This window comes from Mustelus asterias, chromosome 23 (assembly GCF_964213995.1).
Source record: "Mustelus asterias chromosome 23, sMusAst1.hap1.1, whole genome shotgun sequence".
NCBI classification, from domain to species: Eukaryota; Metazoa; Chordata; class Chondrichthyes; order Carcharhiniformes; family Triakidae; genus Mustelus; species Mustelus asterias.
The window spans coordinates 57,114,553-57,140,011 of NC_135823.1; the positions used below are offsets into that span (position 1 = coordinate 57,114,553).

The following is a 25,459-nucleotide window of genomic DNA, read 5'->3' on the forward strand; positions in this document are numbered from 1 at the left end:
TGCCCAACTAGACCATTCGTTTGTATCCCTCTATTCCCAGTCTGTTCATGTGGCTATCTAGATAAGTCTTAAATGGTTCCAGCGGGTCCACCTCAATCACCTTGCTTGGGACTGCATTCCAGGCCCCCACCACCCTCTGTGTAAAATACGTCCCCCTGACATCTGTGTTGAACCTTGCCCCCCTCACCTTGAACCTGTGACCCCTTGTGTTCGTCACCTCCGACCTGGGAAAAAGCTTCCCACTGTTCACCCTATCTATGCCCTTCATAATTTTATACACCTCTATTAGGTCGCCCCTCATCCTCCGTCTTTCCAGGGAGAACATCTCCAGTTTACCCAATCTCTCCTCATAGCTAAGATCCTCCATACCAGACAACATCCTGGTAAACCTTTTCTGTACTCTCTTCAAAGCCTCCACGTCCTTCTGGTAGTGTGGCGACCAGAACTGGACGCAGTATTCCAAATGTGGCCTAACCAACATTCTATACAGCCGCAACATCATATGCCAACTTTTATATTCTATGCCCCGTCCAATAAAGGCAAGCATGCCATATGCCTTCTTCACCACCCTCTCCACCGGTGCTGCCACCTTTAAGGATCTGTGGACTTGTACAGCCAGGTCCCTCTGTGTGTCTATACTCCTGATGGTTCTGCCATTTATTGTATAGCTGCCCCTTACATTAGATCTACCGAAATGCATCACTTCGCATTTATCTGGATTAAATTCCATCTGCCATTTCTCCGCCCAATGTTCCAGCCTATCTATATCCTGCTGTATTCTCTGACAATGTTCATCACTATCCGCAACTCCAGCAATCTTCGTGTCGTCTGCAAACTTACTGATCACATCAGCTACATCTTCCTCCAAATCATTTATATATATCACAAACAGCAGAGGTCCCAGTACAGAGCCCTGCGGAACACCACTAGTCACAGACCTCCAACCGGAAAAAGATCCCTCCACTGCTACCCTCTGTCTTCTATGGCTAAGCCAGTTCTCCACCCATCTAGCTAGCTCATCTTTTATCCCGTGAGATTTAACCTTTTGCACCAGCCTGCCATGAGGGACCTTGTCAAACGCTTTACTAAAATCCATATAGGCGACATCCACGGCCCTTCCCTCGTCAATCGTTTTTGTCACCTCCTCAAAAAACTAAAAGGTCATAAAGGTTTACAGCATGGAAACAGACCCTTCGGCCCAACTTGTCCATGCCACCCTTTTTGTTAACCCCTAAGCTAGTCCCAATTGCCCGCATTTGGCCCATATCCCTCTGGACCCATCTTACCCATGTGACTGTCTAAATGCTTTTTAAAAGACAAAATTGTACCCGCCTCTACTACTACCTCTGGCAGGTTGTTCCAGACACTCACCACCCTCTGTGTGAAAAAATTGCCCTTCTGGACCCTTTTGTATCTCTCCCCTCTCACCTTAAACATATGCCCTCTAGTTTTAGACTCCCCTACCTTTGGGAAAAGATATTGATTATCTAGCTGATCTATGCCCCTCATTATTTTATAGACCTCTATATGATCACCCCTAAGTCTCCTACACTCCAGCGAAAGTGATGTATTTTGGTCAAAAGAATGTGGAGAGACTATATACAACCCAGGGTACACTTCTAAATGGGTTCAGGAACAGAGGGGCCTGGGGGTATATGTGCACAAATCATTGGTCCTGATCCTTCCATCAATAGGAACAGTTTTCTCAAACTATTATGTCCAGGTCCCTCATGAATTTGAATACCTCGATTAAATCTCACCTCAACCTTCTCATCTCTTAACGTAAACAGTCCCAGCTTCTCCAATCAATCTAGGTAGCTGAAGTTCCTCATCATTGGAACCATTCTCATGAATCTTTTCTGCACCCTCTCTAATGCCTTCACATCCTGCAACAAAGTGGTATCCAGAACTGGACATAATACAGAATATTTTAGTTGAGGCCAGACCCATGTCTTATTCTTGTTTATCATAACTTCCTTGCTTTGTACTCTATGCCCCTATTAATAAAACCCAGGATCCCTTATGTATTATGATCCACATTTTCAACCTGTCCTGCCACCTTCAATGATTTGTGCACGTATACCCCCAGGTCCCTCTGCGTCTGAACCCATTTAGAAGTGTACCCTAAGTTGTATTTGGTCTCTGCACATTCTTTTGACCAAAATGAATCATTTTGCACTTCTCTACATTCAATCTCATCTGCTGCATGTCCACCCATTCCACCGAGCTTTCTCTGTCATTTTGAAATTGAACACCCCCCTTCTCCCAGTTCACAATACCTCTATTCCGTTCTGTGCCATCTGCAAATTTCGAAACTGTGCCCTGTACACCAGAGCCTTGCAAACGGCGACAGAAAACCACTGGAGTATCTTTGCCACGCATAACCATAGCCAATCACAAAGGACTATGGTTGCCAACATCCTTTCAGGACATGGTCCTTGAAGCGACAGAGAGAGCAGAGACAACAAAGTCCACGTCATTAATATGCATCAGGAAGAGTAGGGATTCTAACATGGAACGCTGGGGAATTCCACTATAAACTTCCTCCAATACAAAGAACAACCATTCACCACTACTCCCAGTTTCCTGTCACTTAGCCAGTTTCATATTCATGTTGTTACTGTTCCTCTTCATACAAAATGATATTGGAACTCCCCTCTGATTGATGGCCCATATGGTTTAAGTATAACTGGCTGGATAAGGGAGTCATTATTTTTTTATAATTTGTTTAACAAAAAAATTGCAATTTGAGCCCTAAGAATGAGAGTCTATAATTAGTAGCACGTAGCAAAGCGATTCCGCAACTCGCAGCAAAATTAGTTCATGAAGGTTATGTGTTCTAAGTATTCAAAGATTTCAATCTATTCACTTCAACAGACAAATATCTTGACAACGGCACTGGTTTTCACTCACAGGTCGGATGCACAAAAAATGTGAGAATTCCTAGCTCTGTGCACCCAACCTCTAAAAATCTCAGCCCAAACTACACGGCTGGAATTTTCTGTAAATTTTTAAACTGTGCCCTGTACACCAAATTCTTGCCGCCACAGAAAGCGAGGACAGAAAATTTGGCATTCAACTAAATCGCCGTTCACTGCAGCAGGACCAGCATCCTGCCATCATGAACGGCCAGAAAATCCTGCCCTTTATATTTTCAGTCTGGGTGGGGCAGGCTAGAATAGGAGTCGGAGCGGATGGCCCCAGAAGTAGTGAGGGATCAGAGGCAGGCTCAGCATGGGTCGGGGAACTCGAACGTTGATAAAAAGTGGACCTTCTGGAAGGGCCCATTGGAGAGGCAAGTTGTCAGTGGTGAAGCCCCAGAGGAGATGTCATTGCCGTGTCAGGTGAGTGTTCAAGCTGTAAATGGTTTGTCCAATTGTTAGCTGACTCTGGAACAGATGGTCCATCATGGGCATTCACTATGGGAGAATTTTCATTTTTGCTGCCTCAACAAAGTTCAGATGGCATCATATTGCCACCACTGCCTAGTACAGATATTATGCAGTCATGTAGTTAGCTGCCAAGTCTCAGTGATGAAAAGTGCCATGCTCATTATCCCATCCACGTGTCCTCTTGGCCCCCATCAATTAGGATGCACCCACACTGTCGACCATTGAACAGGTCCCTCACAGCTGCATACTACACGACACAGGTGCAACACTGACATGCTGGCCTGAACGAGCGGATAACATCAGCTTTCCAGAGATCAGGGCATCCTTTTTAACGAGCGCCCCAATCTCAAGTAAAATAAGAACCACCTCCTCCCTCACCCCCCCACCCTGACATGCACATGGGGGAACACCCGCACACATGTGGAAATCCCCCCATGGGACATCCACCCCCTCCCCCTTGTACAGAGGGACCTTCTCATTAGAGCACCCCAGAGGAACACCCCTGGTATTGCCCCTGACTGTCCCCAGGCACTTTCCTGCTGGAGGCCGTGCCTGGGAGCAGTGCCAGGGGAAATGCCAGTATAATGCCCAGGAATGCCCCTCTTCTCCCAGGGCTGTAATTTTCTTTGTGTAACTGGCAGATTCACTTCGCTTGAGTCCTATTTTAAAAGCCTGTTGTAAACCTCACCGACAGGGGCGATCCTATTGTGGCGGGACATTCCAGCAGGAAGTCTTCTAATGAAATGTAAATGTATTTAAATCAGGTTTCCAATCTTCCTGGATGGGACCCTCATTACATCAATAGCAGGGGGTGAGGACCATTGTGCCACAAGATCTCGCAGGTGAGAATCTTGCGTTTGGCCTCTCGCAGGATTTGGACCCATGTCGCCAAAATCCCAGTCAACATCTTGACTTGGAACTATATTGCCATTCCTTCACTGTCACTGTGTCAAAGTCCTGGAGCTCCCTTCCTAATTGCACTCTGGTGTACCTCCACCATATGGATTGCAGCAGTTCAAGAAGGAGGCTCACCACCACCTACTCGAGGAGAATTATCCTGACCTGGCAGTGACCCAGCAGACCCCAACACATGGACCCGGCCACTGGCTCATCCGTGACTGTGATCTCAGACATGCCACCCACTTACCGGCCTTCGACCCATCCACGCTGGAGCATGGTCTGGATATCCACTGACCAGCGAAGCAAAACCACTGCCTGACAGCGACCCAGAGCACCCGACCGCGAGACTCACCTATTAATGCAGGAACAGCAAGCAAGGTAACAAATCCTCCATCCACACACCAACCAGAGCGAAGAACCTCATTGGACACAATCATACCCTTAATACCGCAAACTACTCTTACCATCTCCCAGGCTGGAAAAGAAGCAGTCACTCCAAGAAGCGTGGAAAATGTGCAGACCTGCAGCTGAGAGTGAAACAATGAGGTCCCAAAGGCCCCCCTCCCCAGCTTACTGCTTGCAAATGTCTAATCTTTGGAAAACAAGCTAGACGAACTTAAAGCCAGACTCACTTTCCAAAGAGAACTGACAGACTGCCGTGTGCTCTGTTTCACAGAGACATGGCTCACTCCTGCTTCACTGGACTGTGCCCTACAACCAAAGGGCTTTTCAATCCATCAAATGGATCGTACAGCGGCCTCAGGCAAGGCTATGGGAGGTAGGGTCTGCTTCCTAATCAACACCTCTTGGTCTAGACATAGCAACACTGGCGAATTTCTGCTCCCTGACCTAGAATACCTGACACTAAAATGCTGCCCCTGCTACCTTCCATGGGAGTTCACCTCTGTTATCGTGACGGCAGTTTACATTCCACCTCATGCGGATGTGAAGATCGTGCTGGACGAAATATACACCACTACAAATAGCCTTGAGACGAAACATCCCAAGGCCTTGTTCATCGTGGCCGGGGACTTCAATCAGGCCAAGCTCAAGATCGTACTACCAAGTTACCGCCAACATGTCTCCTGTTCCACCAGAGACTCAAACATCCTAGACCACTGCTGCACAAATATCAACTGTGCCTACTGCTTTATCGCCCGGCCATACTTTGGCAAATCAGACCATAAGGCTGTGCTCCTGCTTCCGGCTTCCAAGCAAAAACTGAAGAGGGAGAATCCATCAAAGAAAGTCGTGTAATGTTGGTCTGAGGAATTGGATGATCTCCTACGGGACTGTTTAGAGTCAGTGGACAGGTAAGTGTGTAAAAACTCTGCGACCAGCCTGAACGAGTACGCCACTACAGTAACTGACTTCATTAGTAAGTGTGTAGAAGACTCTGTGCCAAAGAAGCAAATCCGCATGTTTCCCAACTGGAAACCATGAATGAACAGGGATATCCACTGTTTGCTGAAGTCTAGTCGGGTCAGGCGACCCTAACCTGTACAAAAAAGCCAGATACGATCTAAGGAGATCCATCAAAGATGCCAAAAGATTGTACCGGACCAAGCTAGAGTCCCAGGCTAGCCACACAGATCTTGGGGTCCGAGTTCATAGGACGCTCAAAGCAGCTGTGCAGGTTGAGGCTGTGGTTAAGAAGGCGTATGGTGTACTGGCCTTCATCAATCGAGGTATTGAGTTTAGGAATCGTGAGATAATGTTGCAACTATATAAAACCCTGGTCAGACCACACTTGGGAGTACTGTGCTCAGTTCTGGTCGCCTCATTACAGGAAGGATGTGAAAGCCATAGAAAGGGCGCAGAGGAGATTTACAAGGATGTTGCCTGGGTTGGGGAGCATGCCTTATGAGGATAGGTTGAGAGAGCTCGGCCTTTTCTCCATGGAGAGACGAACGATGAGGGGTGACCTGATAGAGGTGTATAAGATGTTGAGAGGTATTGATCGAGTGGATAGTCAGAGGCTTTTTCCTAGGGGTGAAATTGTTGCCACAAGAGGACACGGGTTTAAGGTGCTGGGGAGTAGGTACAGAGGAGATGTCAGGGGTAAGTTTTTCACTCAGAGGGTGGTGGGTCCGTGGAATGGGCTGCCGGCAACAGTGGTGGAGGCGGATTCGATAGGGTCTTTTAAGAGACTTTTAGATAAGTACATGGAACTTAGTAAGATAGAGGGTTATAGGTAAGCCTCGTAATCACTAAGGTAGGGAAATGTTCGGCACAACTGTGTGGGCTGAACATGTTTTTCGATGTTTCTATGTTTCTACCCCCGCCGACTATGGCAAGGTCTGCAAGACATATCAGGCCAAAAGATGAAGGCATGTAAAATCGCCGGCTCCAACGCACCCCTCCCTGATGAGCTCAATGCATTCTATGCCCGTTTTGAGCAAGAGATCAGTGAGAGCATGCCCTCCACCTTGGAAGCATCGAATGAACTTGTATCTGAGGTCACCATTGCAGATGTCAGAGCAGCTTTCTCGAAGGTCAACCCACGGAAAGCGACTGGCCCAGATGGGGTACCTGGACGAGCACTCAGATCCTGCGCAGATCAGCTGGCGGGGGTATTCGCAGACATCTTCAACATCTCTTTACAACAATCTGAGGTCCCTATCTGCTTCTGGAAGACGACCATCGTCCCGGTACCAAAGAAAAGCCAAGCAGCGTGCCTTAATGACTATTGTCCGGTGGCTCTGACATCCATCATTAGGTTCAAAAGGTTAGTCATGGTACGAATCAATCCCAGCCTCCTGGACTGCCTGGATCCACTACAAACCGCAAGAAACTACAAAAGGTCGTGAATGTAGCTCAATCCATCATGCAAACTATCCCATTCATTGACTCTGTCTATACTTCCCGCTACCACGGCAAAGCAGCCAGCATAATTAAGGATCCCACGCACCCCGGACAATCTCTCTTCCACCTTCTTCCTTCGGGAAAAAGATACAAAAGTCTGAGGTCACGTACCAACCGACTCAAGAACAGCTTCTTCCCTGCTGCCATCAGGCTTTTGAATGGACCTACCTTGCATTAAGTTGATCTTTCTCTACACCCTAGCTATGACTGTAACACCACATTCTGCACTCTCTCGTTTCCTTCTCAATGAACGGTATGTTTTGTCTGTATAGCACAAAAAACAATATTTTTCACTGTATACTAATACATATGACAACAATAAATCAAATCAAATTAGGCAATAATGCCTGGCCAAACCCATATTCCATGAATGAATAAATTAAGAACGCATTCTTGTAGGATTGATAATTCTTAAAAGGAAATTCAAACATCAAGTGAATTGTTGAAAGGATGACACAAAAAGATTTCACATTTTAATATTTTTACAGTGGCAAACGAATCAAAAGCAACATTGACTAAACACTATATAAGAAGGCAACTCATAGTTTAAACTATAGTACAGAGCATTTCATTTTTACATTTAACACAGCTGAAAATCCCACTTCACAGTTATACTTTACATTGTCCCTTAAATAGACATTCAATTCTCCCAGAATCGATTGAAGTGATTCTTAGCGTTAACTTCAGTTCTTATCCTTTCCCTGCCCAGTAACTTTTAACCCCAGATTTCCTGGAGATTCCCTCTTGCTCACTCAATCTAGGCAAAACTTCCAGCCTCATTTTAAGTCTTCACAAATTTGAGCACAAGCACCCATCTGCATTCCTGTTTGGTGAACTATTGAAATTTACCATATTTATCAGTTCACTCTCTCACACGCAAACACTCTCTCTCTCTCAGATCCTGGCAGAATGCCTTACCTACGAGTTTCAGGGGTATTGTTATCAAAGCCTGTAAATTGATCTCCCAAATGGCTTCCTTTGGAGCTATCCCCTTGTAATGTTCATCTCCTTGGCAACTTGAATCACATGCACCTCGTATCCAGATAGAAATGCGGATTAGCTATCTTTTGAACAACAACTTGGAACTTCCATCTTGTAGCTAGTTTAAAATATAACTGTTTGCAACCTGATATTGTCAACACCTTCCTGGGACTTGCAGACAAACAGTCTATCCATTGTCAGACAGATGTTTCTGCCATGCGTGAACATCTTACACCTTTTCAGTTAACAACCTGGGCCCTCCTTTAAACTTTAACAATCAAGCCATGCAAGTCGACTGTCAGCAGAATTCAGAACAGGTCGCATTTTACCCAAAATCAAAACCACAATCCCAAAACATGACCAAATTTTAAAACCTCATAATTGTAACAACAGGTTCTCCCTATCACTTCAGCTCTCCCAAATAATCTCAAGGGTTTTTATCTTTAGTGCAATGCTGAGAACTACATACCATGTGTTGGTTACGCTTTGTGTGATGAAGAATTTCTTGACATTTGTTCTATATTTTCTTTTACTACTTTGAACTTTTGCCAACTTACCCAGCTGTTTATGGTTGAAGTCATGATCCCATTCTACAAGGATCTATACTTCTTACCATCTGTAAGTTTACTTCTCAGACACTGCCTGGCAAGACTAAAATGTTCAAGTTTCTCCAATCATTCATCATAATTCAGTCTTCTATGCTAAGGATCAATCCATAAATCATGCAAACCACAGGAAATGGTTCAGCGTTCCTCAGCTTCAAGTTAGGTTTATGTGTCGGTTAAACAATACTGATTGTACAAAAGGTTATGTAAATGCACAACCGGAAAAATAAACTGAAGAATACACAAAACTTCCAACCTCTTCAAAAAGACCAACAAGTGGAAGAATTACAAGTGTTACAATGCTCTTGCCAACTAATAAACTAGAATAATTAATTAAAGTAATTCTGAAGAAAAGTCACTGACCTGAAATATTAGATTTCGGTAGGATTTTCTGGCCCCACCTGCAGATGGGATCCTCTGGTCCTCCTGAAGTCGACAGGAGGCAGGGCGGGCAAGCCAGGCAATAGTGCATAGCCTCCAGGGGGACCAGAAGATCCCACCGGCAGCCAATAGCTCACTGCATCCGCCACAGGAAGACCCACCACGGGGGTGGGGGCAGGGGCAGGGGGGCGGGGTGCAGAAAATCCCAGCCTTTGTTTCTCTATCCACAGATGCTGCCTGGTATGCTGAGTATTTACAGCAATTTTTATTTTATGATAATTAAAGTATACTTTAATGAATTACAGACAGTGATTTGAAAATAACAAATGGGTATAAGTGTCCATTTGTGTCCTACCTCGTATTAAGCTAATCTTTCTCTACACCCTAGCTATGACTATAACACTACATTCTGCACTCTCTCCTTTCCTTCTCTGGGTACGGTGTGCTTTGTCTGTATAGCGCTCAAGAACCAATACTTTTCACTGTATACTAATACATGTGACAATAAGGGGTGGCAAAGTGGTTAGCACTGCTGCCTCACAGCCAGGGACCCGGGTTCAATTCCCGGTTTGGGTGACTGTCTGTGTGGAGTCTGCACATTCTCCCCGTGTCTGCGTGGGTTTCCTCCGGGTGCTCCGGTTTTCTCCCACGGTCCGAAAGGCGTGCTGGTTAGGTGCATTAACCATGCTAAATTCTCCGTCAGTGTACCCAACAGGCCGGAGTGTGGCAACTAGGGGATTTTCATTGCAGTGTTGATATAAGCCTACTTGTGACTAGTAAATAGACTTAACTTGCTTAAATCAAATCTTTATGAAAAATATGATTACACAAGGCTAATGTGCAATACCACCTCTGTGTCACAGGTGTAAGGAAGGTAGTGATTAACTTCCCCAACTATCAACTGGGATAATCAGCTGTCTTCAAAATTCGACTGGTGTTTTTGAAGATTTAACTAACATTTACATGAGGTTTTGCTCTTTCTACCATTATCTCAATGCTTTTTCTGAAGTCTATCAAGTACAACAGTTAAAACAGTTATGATGAAAAGTTATTTTTTTATTCTCACAGACACAGAAAGCCTCTCCATTTCTTAATATGAAATGTACAATATAAAATTTAATTACTTTAAAAACCTGGTCACTTGTTTTGCAAAACTGTTGGAATAATTACTGAGTAAAAAGTGCTGGAAGTTAACTTAAACTATTTCATGTATAGCTTATTGAATAGCACAGATATATCCTGGGCAACTGGTCACACAGAAGGTGCTCAGACTGCGCAATTCAAAATCAACCTGCAAATTCACAGCTCCAGACAAAATGGCAGTCCCCATGACCAGACTTGTAGGAGAGGTCAAGACCTTCAAGTAAATAAGAAGTCTCAAACCTGAAATTTAGGGTCTGATTTTACCATCGCGTTGCACCATTTTTGGGCGCAAAAACCTGGTAAAGTTGGGTGTGAGACAAGTAGTGCGATCCGTACCCACCGCCGCACCAGTTCCCCCTTTACCAAGGCCTAAAAATGGCCGCGATAGGGACCGTGCCCAAAATGGCGTGATGGCCAGTTAAATGCATTTGCATGCATTTAAATTGACTGAATGGGCTGCACGCCTAACCTTACCGGCACTTCCCCCTTTACCACTGCATTTTCCCATCCAGAATCGGCGCAAAACAGACATGCTCCATATAAGTCTGATTCGGGCACTCCAGTTAGTGAGGCGGTATGTGCCGAGCGTCCAACGGCTCTCTGCTTGAGATTGGTTGGGGGAAGGGGGTGGGGCGGGGTGGGGTGGGGTGGTTCTGCTGCCACTCTGTCTGTGATCAGTGGAGGGGAAGGGGGTCCACTATCACTCTGCCTAAGGTCAGTGGAGGGGTAGGGGGGGGGTCTGCTGCCGCTCTCCCTGAGATCGGTGGGGCGGGGGGATAAGGGGCCCAGACTGTGGAGGAACAGAGAGATCTTGGGGTCCATATCCACAGATCTCTAAAGGTTGCCACTCAAGTGGATAGAGCTGTGAAGAAGGCATATAGTGTGTTAGCTTTTATTAACAGGGGTTTGGAGTTTAAGAGCCGTGGGGTTATGCTGCAACTGTACAGGACCTTGGTGAGACCGCATTTGGAATATTGCGTGCAGTTCTGGTCACCTCACTATAAGAAGGATGTGGAAGCGCTGGAAAGAGTGCAGAGGACATTTACCAGGATGCTGCCTGGTTTGGAGTGTCGGTCTTATGAGGAAAGGTTGAGGGAGCTGGGGCTGTTCTCTCTGGAGCGGAGGAGATTGAGGGGAGACTTAATAGAGGTTTATAAAATGATGAAGGGGATAGATCGAGTGAACGTTCAAAGACTATTTCCTCGGGTGGATGGAGCTATTACAAGGGGGCATAACTATAGGGTTCATGGTGGGAGATATAGGAAGGATATCAGAGGTAGGTTCTTCACGCAGAGAGTGGTTGGGGTGTGGAATGGACTGCCTGCAGTGATAGTGGAGTCAGACACTTTAGGAACATTTAAGCAGTTATTGGATAGGCACATGGAGCACACCAGGATGGTAGGGAGTGGGATAGCTTGATCTTGGTTTCAGATGAAGGTCGGCACAACATCGTGGGCCGAAGGGCCTGTTCTGTGCTGTACTGTTCTATGTTCTATGTTCTATGTAATGTTGTGGGGGTGGGGCCAGGGGGAGGCATTATCTGGCTGGGGAGGAATGTGGCAGGGGAACAGCATGCTATCACTTTTTTTCTGCACATGTGCAGTTGGAGGCACCGATCGGAGCTGCAGGGTTTTGAGCGCATTAAGCCCCGCCCACAGGCTTGTGCAGCGCGATTCGGAATTGCTGATATTTTTGCAGGCAGAGTGCGCATGGGGGCGCCTGAGAAAGGGTCTAAAAGTCGGGTCTGAAACACTCCCAGTTTCAAATCCGCCCAGCACTTAGAATCAAAATGTTAAAATAGGGTCTGTTAACTCTGAGTAAGTGGGTTATCTTATGAGGAAAGATCAGACAGACTGAGCGTGTTTTTACTAGAGTTTAGAAGAGTGAGGGGTGACTTGATTGAAGCATACAAGATCCTGAATGTGGACATGGAAAGGATGCTTCCTCTTGTGGGTGACTCCAGAACTAGGGGGCATTATTTTAAAATTAGGAGTCATCCTTTTAGGATAGAGATGAGGTTAATTTTTTTTCTCTTGGCGTGTGTGCAACCTCAGAGCTGCCATGATCTTATTAAACGATGTAGCAGGCTCGAGGGGCTGAATGGTCTACTTCTGCTACTGATTCATATGTTCGCATGGTTCTCTCTCCACAGATACTGCCACACTCAGTATTTGAGGCGTTTTCTGCTTTTATTTTTATCTTTCAACTAATCCGATTAGCTGATATGAACCTTTGATGCAATAAAAAGTTATTTTCTCTTGTGAAAGGCTAAGTCTTAACCACAGCCACCCATTGGGAAACTGACTGGATCAGATATAATGCTGATTTTCCACCCCGCCTGACTTCACTGTCCAATGAGTGTAAAAGCAACATTCCACCCAATTCTATAGTTTTCACACTCGCTGAGTTAAAAATTACCCCCTGACAAGGTAATACGTGGGATAAAAACTGTCTGCTTAATGGTTGGCGTATATGCTTGTGACAATAAATTGTTGGCAGGTATGAATCAGATGGCAGAACTTAGCAACCTTAAACCTTTGAGTCTCATCCATAGTACAACTGTGATTACCATCTGGCAAAACAACAGATTTTAAAGCAAGCTGGTATGACGCTGGCTTTAACCTGAAGAACTAAACCATCTTGTAGCTATGATCAATATAAGTAAGAATGTATTATGTATGATTTATTAGCAAAATCATTTTCATACTCCTGATAAATAAAAGGTTCCTTCCGGTATTCCATGTGGCACATCAAGCTAACTTTTACACAATAGCATTTACAGGAATAGTCCCAAAGCAAGCAAATATGCCCAGCTCTTTTGTCTACACTCCCTTCTTCATCTTTCTACATAGTCTCCTCCTGTCAGAAACTGTATAGGTTCTCACGGGACCCTGATGGCTCTTTTAATCTAAATCAAAACAATACTGCTTCTCAAAATCCTTAGATAGAAAATACTGATCGTACTTATGGATTCATTTGATCAATGCTGCCTCTTTTTAATAAAGTGAAACAACAAATTTCATCAAAAAAAGATAGCTAATTAAAAACTGCTTCACAGAGAGGCTAAGGGAAAGGAAAACAGGCTTACTATTTATATCATCCATTTGATTTCAGTAGAACCTTTAATTGTGATATTTATATCATCATTAAGCTCTATAGAAATCCATGGAAGTAAGGGATCAAGAAAAATACTGCTTTTATCATCTCCTTGCAATGAAATAAATTAGTGCGTTTCATTTTCTCATAGGATAAAAAGATCAATGACTCAAAGCAGTGTTTAAACACAAGTAAGGATTTTTTAAATGAAATTGGTGAAGTTCAGAGTTAATTGGACTATTCTAAAGGAAATAAAAAAAGACTTGCATTAATACGGTGCTTTTCATGACCACCAGATACTTTAAGCCAATGAAGTGCTTTGAAGTATTGTCACTGTTGTAGTGTAGGAAATGTAGCAGCCAATTTGCACTCAACATTCTGCCACAACTTCACTGCAGTGTTAATGTAAGCCTACTTGTGATACTAATAAATAAACTTTTACGGCCGGAATTTTACCGGCCCGCCCACCACGGAAATCGAAGCAGGTGAGGACCATGGAAAGGTTTGTTGACCTCAGGCAGGATTTTACAGTTTTGGGATGAGCAACACTGTAAAATCCTGCCCATAAGCTTTAAAAAAACAGTAATGTCACAATGGCCGGATTGGTTTTTTTTATGTTTAATGTGGGATAAATATTGGCCAGGACAGCAGGGATACCTCCCCTACTCTTCCTAGAAATAGTGCCATGGGATCTTTTAGAGTCACCCGCGGAGGCAGAGGGGCCACAGTTTAACATCTCATCCAAAAGAAGGCAGCTCGAACAGTGCAATACTCCCTCAACACTGCACTGGCGTATCAGCTTTGATTGTGCTCTTGTCCTGGAATGGGACTTCAACCCGAAACCTTGTGATCCAGAGGCAAGAGTGCTACCAACTGAGCCACAAATGACACATTCCAGGGTGACTTCAATGGTCCGGATTCTCCTAAGGCTGGTGAAGGAACAACTTTTGCTGTTCACTTCTCATACAGTTGCCGAAATATTTCCTGCAGGTTCCTTATTGGAAATTTCTAGCAATCGGATGTCTGATCCCATGCAATTCCCTCTACAGAGGATGTGTCACAAGTGCGAGCAGAGTAACCATTGGTGAGGCTCTTCAACCAATCAGATTAAGGAATTCTCATTGAGAATTGCAGACAAAGAAACAGGAAGTAAAAAGACCAAGAAATATGAATAAAATTTAAATCACTGAACAGGAAGCAAAATAAAGATTGGGACAGATACATGACAGAGGTATAAATGAGGAAAACTAAAAGAAAACTATCCATTTAAAATCAGCAACATTAATTTTCTTCTGAGGAAATGAGACTCCATACTTAAAATTTCAGGCAAGAGAAGTTTTTAGCAATAATTATCACTTATTGCACCATTTACAATATCTAATTGAACTAACCCTAACATTTCCATCCATCTTCAGTAAGAGACTGTTGGCCATTACAATGGTTTCTGTGTAGATTGCAGATTCCATCTGTGAAAACTAATAGTTCAGCCTGTCGAGGAGCAGGGCATCACTGAAGAAAACGTTTGGATCTACATGTTTAATTGAACTTGTGCAGATGCCAGAAGTTGCTGTCAGTTTTATCTCATCTTGGATAGTGTGATGATGATGGTGCAATTGATATGGATATGATTGTTTTCATGTTTAAGTGGGAAGTTTAAAAACTCAGCTTTATGCTACAGGTAGTCAGTACGCTCGGAGGGAATGCAGCTTGACTCTGGGAGGACAGGATAATTACTCATTTTAGCCTTGCAGATGGTTATTTTAAGCAGAGTCAATGGACTTTTGTTTACTTAAGTTCCCCTGGGGACTTATGATTAGAGTGATTGACAGGGTCATGTGATGATGTGATTAATGGGAGGAACTAGGTCTGCAGCAGAGAAACAGCTTTTCAATTCTAGCTAGGAATTGTTCGAAGACAGAGTTCTACAAGCTGTTCTAAAATTAATTTTCTCTCTGAAAGCTTCAAGACCATCTACACTCATTATAGCAAGTACATTTATGGTTGCTAGCTGTATTTAAAGTGGCCATTAAGTCTGTAAGAGGAATGTCGCCTATTTGGAACTGAAATAGTGATAAGCTAGAAATTAAAGTTGTTTCCTTTTCACTTTTTTAAAATATTGTTCAAGTGTTAATAGTTAAGTTGCTTCATTTGTTAGAGTTATATTTAAAAAGTGTTGTTAAATGAAGTTTATTTTACTATAAAAGATCCCTAGTTTGTCAGTGGAATCATTCCTGGAAGGAAGTTTCCTTTCCTCACTTTTATGCTAAAATAGAAAGACTGTTGGAGTCTAAGCAGAAACCAGAAACTAGCAGCCTGCACGCTATTAATGTTGTAATTTTAATCATGAAGTAAAGTTAGAGTAGTTTATAATTGTGCACTAAAGTTAAATATACAAGACTTATAGCAATGTAAACTTTGAAGCAAACTGTAAGAAAACTAATGTTAGTCAATATCCAGGTGATAATGATTTGGGGGTGGGGGGGGGGGGGGGGGGCGGAGGTGCAAAGAAGGATCTGGTACCTAAAAAGTTAATATGGGACTGAATACAATACTGCATGCACAATGATGTAAGAAGGCACATGGCTTAGAGCTCGATCTAGAGATAGACAGCAACATATAAGGACCATACTTAAATACGTGCTTAGTTCAGTAATGTTAATGAAGGCTTCTATGTAACTTCAATAAGACTGCTTCATGGAAACCTAACGGTACACATCAAGGGTAACACCAACAAAGCAGATCAGATGAAATAGCTTGGAACTGGGAGACAATAAGGACCATGGAGCGTGAGTCAAAGGGCAAGTCTGATATCAGGGGCATGATGAGCCATGGAGAGCAAGTAGTAAGGCACAGCTCAGCACTGGGGTCATGAAGGATCTTGGAGGTTGGTTCAAGGTTAGAGTTTCATATCAGAAGGCATGAGGAGCCATATGGGGTTTGTGGAAGGACAGAACTTGGCATAGGGAGCATAAGAGGCCATGAGGGTGGCTAAAAGGCAGAGGTAGCCATAGGGATCATGAGGGTGGTTGGGTGGGGGCTCATGAGTTGGATGGATGTAGCACGGGGAGAACTTGGAGGATGAGAGTTGGAAGGCCTTTCTGCTTTTATTTTAACTGGGATGAAGTCCCGCAGCACAGAGGCAGTCCTTTTAAACAAGCCCCTGGCAATCCCTCAAACTACCTCCCAACTTTTTTGCGGGTCAGCTGGCCCGATTCCACCTTCTGGCAATGAAGATCTCGCCTTTGCAGATGCTTTCTCCTGAGAGGGATGGGCTGAGCTGAAAATTTTCCTGGCTCCTGCAGGTAGGAGAAAGTAGGAGGAGGCAGGTAGCCTTGATGATGAAAATTCAGACCAACCTTTCAGGTCGATAACTTTTCATCCCAAGTTCTGATGAAAAATTAAAAGGAAACATTAACTCTGTTTCTCCCCACTGATGTTGCCTGGATTTTTCAATGGATTCAATAACCCCATGATTGTCACCCTGCTGTTCAATGACAGTCTTAATACTTGTGTCTCAATATTGGGAAGTGAAAAGCCACTGGCAGGAATTTTCCAACTGCTCATGCCAGTGGGATTTTCCCATCCCACTGCAGTGAACAGAGAGTTGGCTTGTCACCAAATTCTCTGTATTCGCTGCAGGGGGAGTGTGGCAAGAATGGGCGGTAAGACTGCGTCCTTTGTCTCTGAACCTTGCAATGAACTCCGTCCCCTTACCAGTCATTCCATTCTCCTTCTTAGCCACTGTCCCAGGCTAAACCAGACCATTTGCAACTTAATGTCCTTTACAACCCTGAACTGAACTCCAGATTCCATATCCTTTTCATCTGTAAAGATGCTTCCTTCTACCTCTACATCAAAGTCTCACCACAGCTCCTGCACAATTGATGCTCTTTGTTACCTTCAGGCTTAATTACTCCAATAATCTCATTGCTGGCCTCCCAATCTACCATAAACATGTCCAAATTCTGCTGCACATAATCTCTTGTTCATTAGCCCATCAGATTGGCAGCGACTTCCCATCTCTCAGTATCTAAAATTTAGACTTCACCATTGCTAGACCCTGTCCTTCCTCCACAAACTCCGCCAGCTCTTTATCATCTAACTCTCCATTCTTTTCATTATTACCCGTTATGCAGTTCTGTTTTCCCTTTGCCCGCCATTGGCAGCAGTGTCTTCAGCCACCTAGGTTTCTGCAAAAACCATCCTCAGCCCTCCACTGTCTCTTCTTTAAAAATCTTTCTTAAGCCCATTTTTAACCAAGCTTTCGATCACTTCATCTAATCTATGCTTTGCTTGCTGCACATCCATTTATATCCTTCAATTTGTGAAGTAACTTGAGATAGTTTTCAATATCAAAGACAGTTTCAAAATACAGAAATGCAAATTACCATTGTTGTCTATAGGACACCAAGAATATTTCTGATCATAGAATCATACAGTGCAAGAGAGGTCCTTTAGCCCATCGAGTCCACACTGACACATTAGAAACAACTAAACTCCCAACTAATCTCATCTGCCAGCACTTGGCCCATAGCCTTGAATGTTATGAGGTTCTGATGATAAGATAAACTTGATTGAGGATCCAACAGTATTTCCACTTGCAAAGGAAAATAGGAATTGAAAAATATATGCATTTTAAAGAAATTACTTCCTCAAAGTAAATTGTTACTGCAATGATGTATTCCTGAATATAGTGACCTCTGTAAGCATAAATAATGTTGGTTGTAATTGACAAGCCTCGAATTCTCACATCAAGGTGTTTTTTGACACCAGTAAAGTACTGACAACTACAATTTGTCTGTCAATTTTATTTTATTCTGCTAATATCTTAGTGACATATACATGGAACAGAATTTACTGTACAGCACAGCAAATGTACACTCTGGTATCCATGGATACTGCATCTGGAACAAAGATCTTGCTTGAACTGCAATGCAAGACAGACACACACATACACACACACTCTCTCTCTCTCTCTAAGCTTCTTCAGAATTGTTCACAGATGATGAATAAATGGTAGCCAGCCAGTGTCACTCACAGTCTCTACACCATAACTATGACTGCAACACTACATTCTGCACTCTCTCCTTTCCTTCTCTGTGTATGGTTTGCTTTGTCAGTATAGTGCGCAAGAAACAATACTTTTTACTGTATACTAATGCATGTGACAATAATAAATCAAATCAAATAAGAAAAAGGGGGTGGAAATCCCCCCCCATATTTAGAAGTGGGTAGATGGTGGTAAAAATGTTAGAATTTCAGTCAATATTATATTGGATAGCGAGAAGATAGTAGTAATTTTGTTATTACAATTATAATATCAAGCATCTTTCATATATCTTTTTAAGTGATAGCACAGTGTACAGCCACATCGTAGTCATAGAGGTTTACAGCACGGAAACAGGCCCTTTGGCCCAACTTGTCCATGCTGCCCTTTTTTTTAAAACCCGTAAGCTAATCCCAATTGCCCGCATTGCCCATATCCCTCTATACCCATCTTACCCATGTAACTATCTAAATGCTTTTTAAAAGATAAAATTGTACCTGCCTCTACTACTATTTCTGGCAGCTTGTTCCAGACACTCATCACCCTTTGTGTTAAAAAAATTGCCCCTCTGGACACTTTTGTATCTCTCCCCTCTCACCTTAAACCTATGCCCTCTAGTTTTAGACTCCCCTACCTTTGGGAAAAGATATTGACTATCTAGCTGATCTGTGCACCTCACTATTTTATAGACCTCTATAAGGTCACCCCTCAGCCTCCTACGCTCCAGAGAAAAAAGTCCCAGTCTATCCAGCCTCTCCTGATAACTCAATCCATCAAGTCCCGGTAGCATCCTAGTAAATCTTTTCTGCACTCTTTCTAGTTTAATAATATCCTTTCTATAATAGGGTGACCAGAATTGCACATGGTATTCCAAGCGTGGCCTTACCAATGTCTTGTACAACTTCAACAAGACATTCCAACTTCTGTATTCAATGTTCCGACCGATGAAACCAAGCATGCCGAATGCCTTCTTCACCACTCTGTCAACCTGTGACTCCACTTTCAAGGAGGTATGAACATGTACCCCTAGATCTCTTTGTTCTGTAACTCTCCCCAATGCCCGACCATTAACTGAGTAAGTCCTGCCCTGGTTCAATCTACCAAGATGCATCAGCTCGCATTTGTCTAAATTAAACTCCATTTGCCATTCGTCAGCCCACTGGCCCAATTGATCAAGATCCCATTGCAATTGGAGATACCTTTCTTCACTGTCCACTATGCCACCAATCTTTGTCACCTGCAAACTTACTAACCATGCCTCCTATATTCTGATCCAAATCATTAATATAAATTATAAATAACAGTGGACCCAGCACTGATCCCTGAGGCACACCGCTGATCACACCGCCTCCAGTTTGAAAAACAACTCTCTACAACCACCCTCTGGTTTCTGTCAAGAAGCCAATTTTGTATCAATTTAGATACCTCAGATTTAACCTTATGCAACAACCTACCATGCGATACCTTGTCAAAGGCCTTGCTAAAGTCCATGTAGACAACATCAACTTCACTGTCCTCATCTACCTTCTTGGTTACCCCTTCAAAAAACTCAATCAAATTTGTGAGACATGATTTTCCACTCACAAAGCCATGCTGACTGTCCCTAATCAGTCCTTGCATCTCTAAATGCCTGTAGATCCTGTCTCTCAAAATACCTTCCAACAATTTACCCACCACAGTTGTGATGTGTTACTGGACTAGTAATCTAGAGGCCTTGATTAATGATCTAGAGACACGAGTTCAAATTCCACCCTGGCAGCTGGAAAATTTTAATTCACTCAGTTTAATAAATCTGGAATTAAAAGTATATTGACCACGAAATTATCCGATTGCTGTAAAAGACATCTGGTTCATAGCTACAAGGAAATCTTCTATCCTTACTTGGTTTGGTTTATATGTAACTCCAGACACAAGGCAATCCGATTGGCTTTTAACTACCCTCTGCAATAGCCTAGCAGGAACATTCGCAAAGATATAAGGTGTCTTTAGAGGGTCATAGCCAGGTTAAATGAATGGGCAAACGTTTGGCAGGTGGAGTATAATATGGGAAAATGTGAACATTTTGGCAGGAAGAACGCAAAATCGGCAATATTATTTAAATGGAAGAGACTGCAGAACTCTAAGATACAGAGGGATCTGGGTGTCCTCGTGCATGAATCACAAAAGGCAGGTACAGTAAGTGATGAGGAAGGCAAATGGGATATTGTCGTTTATTGTTTTGCTACAGTTGATCAAGGCATTGGTGAGACAACATCTGGAGTAGTGTATACAGATTTTGCCTCATTTAAAAAAATATATAAATTTATTAGAAGCAATTCTGAGAACGTTCACCTGACTGTTACCTGGGAAGGGGGGTTTATATCATGAGGAAAAGTTGAACAGGCTGGCTTTTATCCATTGGAGTTTGGAAGACTGAGAGGTGATCCTATTGAAACATACAAGATCCTGTGGGGACTTGATAGGGTGGATGTGAAAAGAATGTTCCCGCTTATGGGAGAGACTAGAACTAGGGAGCACAAAAAATAAGGGTTCTCCCATTTAAGACAGAGATGAGAAGAAGTTTTTGTCTCAGAGGGTTGTGAATCATTGAACTCTTCCCCGGAGAGCCATGGAAACAGGGCCATTGAATAATTTTAAGGCACCGGTAGACAGATTCTTGACTAACAATTCTTGACTAATCAAAGACTATCGGCAGTAGGCAGAATGTGGAGTTGAGGGCTTTATCAGATCAGCCAAGGTCTTACAGAATGATGGATCAGGTTCAAGGGGCCAAATGGCCTACTCCTAATTCAAAAAGGAATGAGTAATAAATGTTAGCCTTGTCAGTGATGCCAGCCTCTAGTGAATGTATAAAAAGGAAAAGTCCATGACATGCATCCATATGTGCTTTATTTGACTTGGCACTACCATCACCACCAAAAAGTAACTCAGAGCTTTTGTTCTTTTTGCAGTGTTGTCGTTGAAAGGGATTCTACTCTAAATATACATGAATTTGCTGATCTATTCATCAGGGCAAAGAGAAAATTGCTACATTTTGTAGGTTTGTGATTCCTTTCCTTTGTTGAAAGTTAGTCTTCAGCAGCTCATAGTGCTCCATTATATCTAAAGCTCTATCTAAATGTACACTATCATCTGCAAAATGGCCCTTCTCCATTAATATTCACTTGTAGTGTTAAGATTGACTTTTTTGACATACGGATTCTGGAATTTGCTTAATTACTAGCATGAAAATTGGAATCAACAGATTCACAGAGTTGATGCAATCGTCCTTAAATGTGCGTTTTGCTTTAAAATTGACCCAAGAAGCTTTCATGAAATCCATAGAGTTTGAACTTTGTTGGTCCCCAAGACTTGTACTAAACCTAATGGTTGTAAAGGAAGCTTGCTATTTTTATTTGTTTGACTTTGAGTTGTGGACTCAAATAATAGTTATTTGAGTCAAGCATTATGCGTTCACATCACAAAAACGTTACTGAAATCATTTATGAACTCAAAAATTTCATTCCGGTTCTCCAGCATATTGTTTCAGGCTTTATTAAAGTACATCATTTGTTTTTTTCCTGCCATTTTCTTAGCATGGGATTATCCACCACATTTGATTTTTTTTGCTGCACAGCCAAGAGTGGGAAATGTGAGTGCAAACTGATGTAAAACCAAATTGTAAAAATATCATGATTCAGAAATATATATATATAGGAACTTTCACTGTCCAAAGGCATGAAACACTCCTTCCAGATGAAACAGCAATGTACTTCTTTTCAATTTGCTATGCTGTATTCACTGTGCATGATGCAGTCACCTCTACACTTGGGAGGCGAAATGAAGACTGGGTTATCACTTTGCTGAGTACCACTGTTCAGCCTACAAGAATGACCGTGAGCTGATCATTTTCCATTTTAATGCACTGTACCACTCCCATTCTGACCTTTCCGTCCTCAGGCTCCTACACTGCTCCAAGGTAGTCCCACAGATGCTTAAAAATCATCACAGCTTTTGCTTGGGAACTGTATATCTTTCTCAACTCATCACTGAATTCAAAAATGTCAAATCATAAACCCTGCTCTCATGGTTTTAAAGTTTAAAGTTAAATTATTAGTCACAAGTAGGCTTACATTCACACTGCAATGAAGTTACTGTGAAAACCCCCTAGTTGCCACATTCCGGCGCCTGTTCAGGTACACTGAGGGAGAATTTAGTATGGCCAATGCACCCTAATCAGCACATCTTTTGGACTTTTTCTCAACCGCCAATTCTTTCAAAATAACCAAAATAAGTTAAGAGATGCTGAATCCCTGCATTGAATAACATTTTTGTATATCCTTTCAGATTGGCCATTTTTTCCAGAGGCCATTTGATCCTAAAAATATTTTTGTGAAAATTAACAATTAAATGGCTGTTGAAAAACATGGATAAATTCTGACAGTGTTGCAACTTTTCTACCCAGATGAAATTTGGGTTACAGAATAAAGTTTATCTTTGCATGTTGAAAACTTTGGTTGAACAGTGAAGTTGATGACACTAAATTATTAAGCATTGTACATTCTCACAACCCCTGAAATCAAAAATAGGAAAGAGACAATAGGTACTTTGGTCTGAAACTGGAGTAAGGCCAAGTTATTTTGCTGCTTAAAAATGGCACCAGATTGCAAGTTAAATAATGAAGCCACCAGTTTGTAGTAGGAAAAAAAAGACTTGCATTTATATAGTGCCTTTCATGACCACTGGACACTCCAAATTTCTTTACATCCAATGAATTACTTTTGAGTGTGGTGACTTGTGATGAAGGAAATGTGGCAGCTAATTTGCACACAAGCTCCCACAAACAGGGGAGGTGGTGGCCTAGTGGTCTTACCGCTCGACTATTAATCCAGAAATTCAGCTAATGTTCTGGGGTTCTGGGTTCAAATCCCATCACGGCAGACAGTGAAATTTGAATTCAATTTTTTAAAAATCTGGAATTAGGAATCTACTGATGAGCATGAATCGATTGTCAGAAAAACCCATTTGGTTCACTAATGTCCTTTAGGACAGGAAATCTGCCGTCCTTACCCGGTCTGGCCTATATGTAACTCCAGAGCCACAGCAATGTGGTTGACTCTCAACTGCCCTTGGACAACTAGGGATGAGCAATAAATGCTGACCAGTCAGTGATGCCCATGTGACCCAAGTGAATTAAAAAGAAGAATTTTTTAAATGATAATGACCAGAATATCTCTTTTTTTGTTATAGATTGGAGGATAAATATTGGCCAGGAGACCAGTAACAACTCTCCTGCTTTTCTTTGAGATAGTGCCATGGGATCTTTTGCAAATACCTGAGAGGGCAGATGAGATCTCTGTTTAACATTTCATCTGAAATACAGCACCTCTGACAACGCAGCACTCCCTCAGTAATGCACAGGAGTGTCAACCATGATTTTTGTGCTCAGGTTCTGGGATAGGACTTGAACTCAACGTTCTGACTCAAAGACAAGAGTACTACCCAGTGAGCCATGGCTGACACTAATCATCATAGAGTTAGCCATTTAAATTTATTTGAAGTTACCACAATGAAAACAAAAGTTTTTAATTTCTAGACTTATTCTCATTCATCATTCTCATTAGACTTTGCTTCCAGTCCAACATTTGCTGATATCTTACCACTTGAGCTTCTCTGCATGACTGCCTTCATATAACTGGAATTTCACTCCTGTTCTCCTTACACAACTCCTCCACATTCTTGCAATCTCTTTTCTTACTACAACAGCTTTCCTCCCTATTTTCTGGCATCTGGCTCATGTCTCTTGGAGCCCTTCTCCCAAGAGCTGAGTATATTGTGTCTGGTCAATTTTAAGATAGAATTGCATCTATCTTAATTGAGTTCAAGTATGTCTAACTTTAATCGTAACGTATTTACTTGCCTTTGCAAAATGTCTTAATGGTCAGGCTCAGTGATTGTGATATCAAGTGGGGAAAGAAAAAACAATCTCCATCAATAATACATGAGGTATAAGTGCACAATCAGAATCTAAGTCAAGTTTTGCATGTGCTTTCATCCGTCAGAAATGTATTTGCTGTTGCTGCTCAGCTCAGCATGTGTTCAGCTACTCAAGGGGTGTCCCCTCCCTCCACTCCACCTAATGTTATTTTATTTAAAGGGCTAACCATTCCACTTCCAGGTGAGGGGCTTTTGACCCAGTCCACAACAGACTGTAACTGTAGCTCCCATTGCTGAAGCAGCCTTTCTTCCAACAGGCCGAACAATTCCTCTGACCTCCTTGGCAAGATCCAGCACCACTCCCTTGCAAATCGAAATAGTTAGCAACTTTTGCTAGCGCAGTTAGTTAAGTGCTGTATTGTGTTAATGGAGAGGTTTTGCTATCTCTTTGGATTTTGGAGGGAGTGCTGCTGTTTGCCCTTTAGGAAAGCCTACTTCGGTAATGAGGCCTACAATTACAGTCTCTCATGGTCTGCAGCACGACTTGGAAATGATAAAAGGGAGAAGCTCTGCACAGAGAGGAGGAGCAGGAGTATTATGAGTTGAAGGCCCTAATCCACTAAGATTCTCTAACGAGCACTCCTCCTACCTCACCTCAGCCACTGGCAGGTGTCTGAGATGCCTGCATTTTGAAAAGGTAATCACTGAACTGTACCACCTCCTACAGCCCAACCTGCAGCCTCACAGTAGTGTGAGGACAAGTGGCTGACAAGATCACTGTTGCTCTAAATTTCTACACTAGTGGCTTCCAGGTAGGAGCAGACAACATCAACAACATCTCAGAGACCACAAACCATTGCTACATCAGGGAAGTGACAGAGTCCCTGTATAGGAGAAGATACATCATTGTCTTCCCTTTGAGCAGAGAGAAGCAGGAGGAGAGAGCACATGGATTTCTCAGGCTAGCAGGATTCCCAATGGTGCAAAGGACAATTGACAGCACACAGCCCTGTGAGTCCCTTATGTTAACAGGAAAGTGTTCAGTAATTGCTAAGCTATCACTCTACAAAGATCTAGATGGTAGGCGACCATGACCAGATGATCCTCCTGGCAAATGCCTGATATCCTGGCAG

General features: G+C 42.8%; 1 protein-coding gene across 1 annotated transcript in view; it reads right to left on the minus strand.

Moving 5' to 3' along the window:
- cacna1ha (calcium channel, voltage-dependent, T type, alpha 1H subunit a) overlaps positions 1-25,459 on the minus strand; it is a 493,154-nt gene that overhangs the window by 250,649 nt on the left and 217,046 nt on the right. The gene's annotated exons all lie outside the window — the stretch shown is intronic.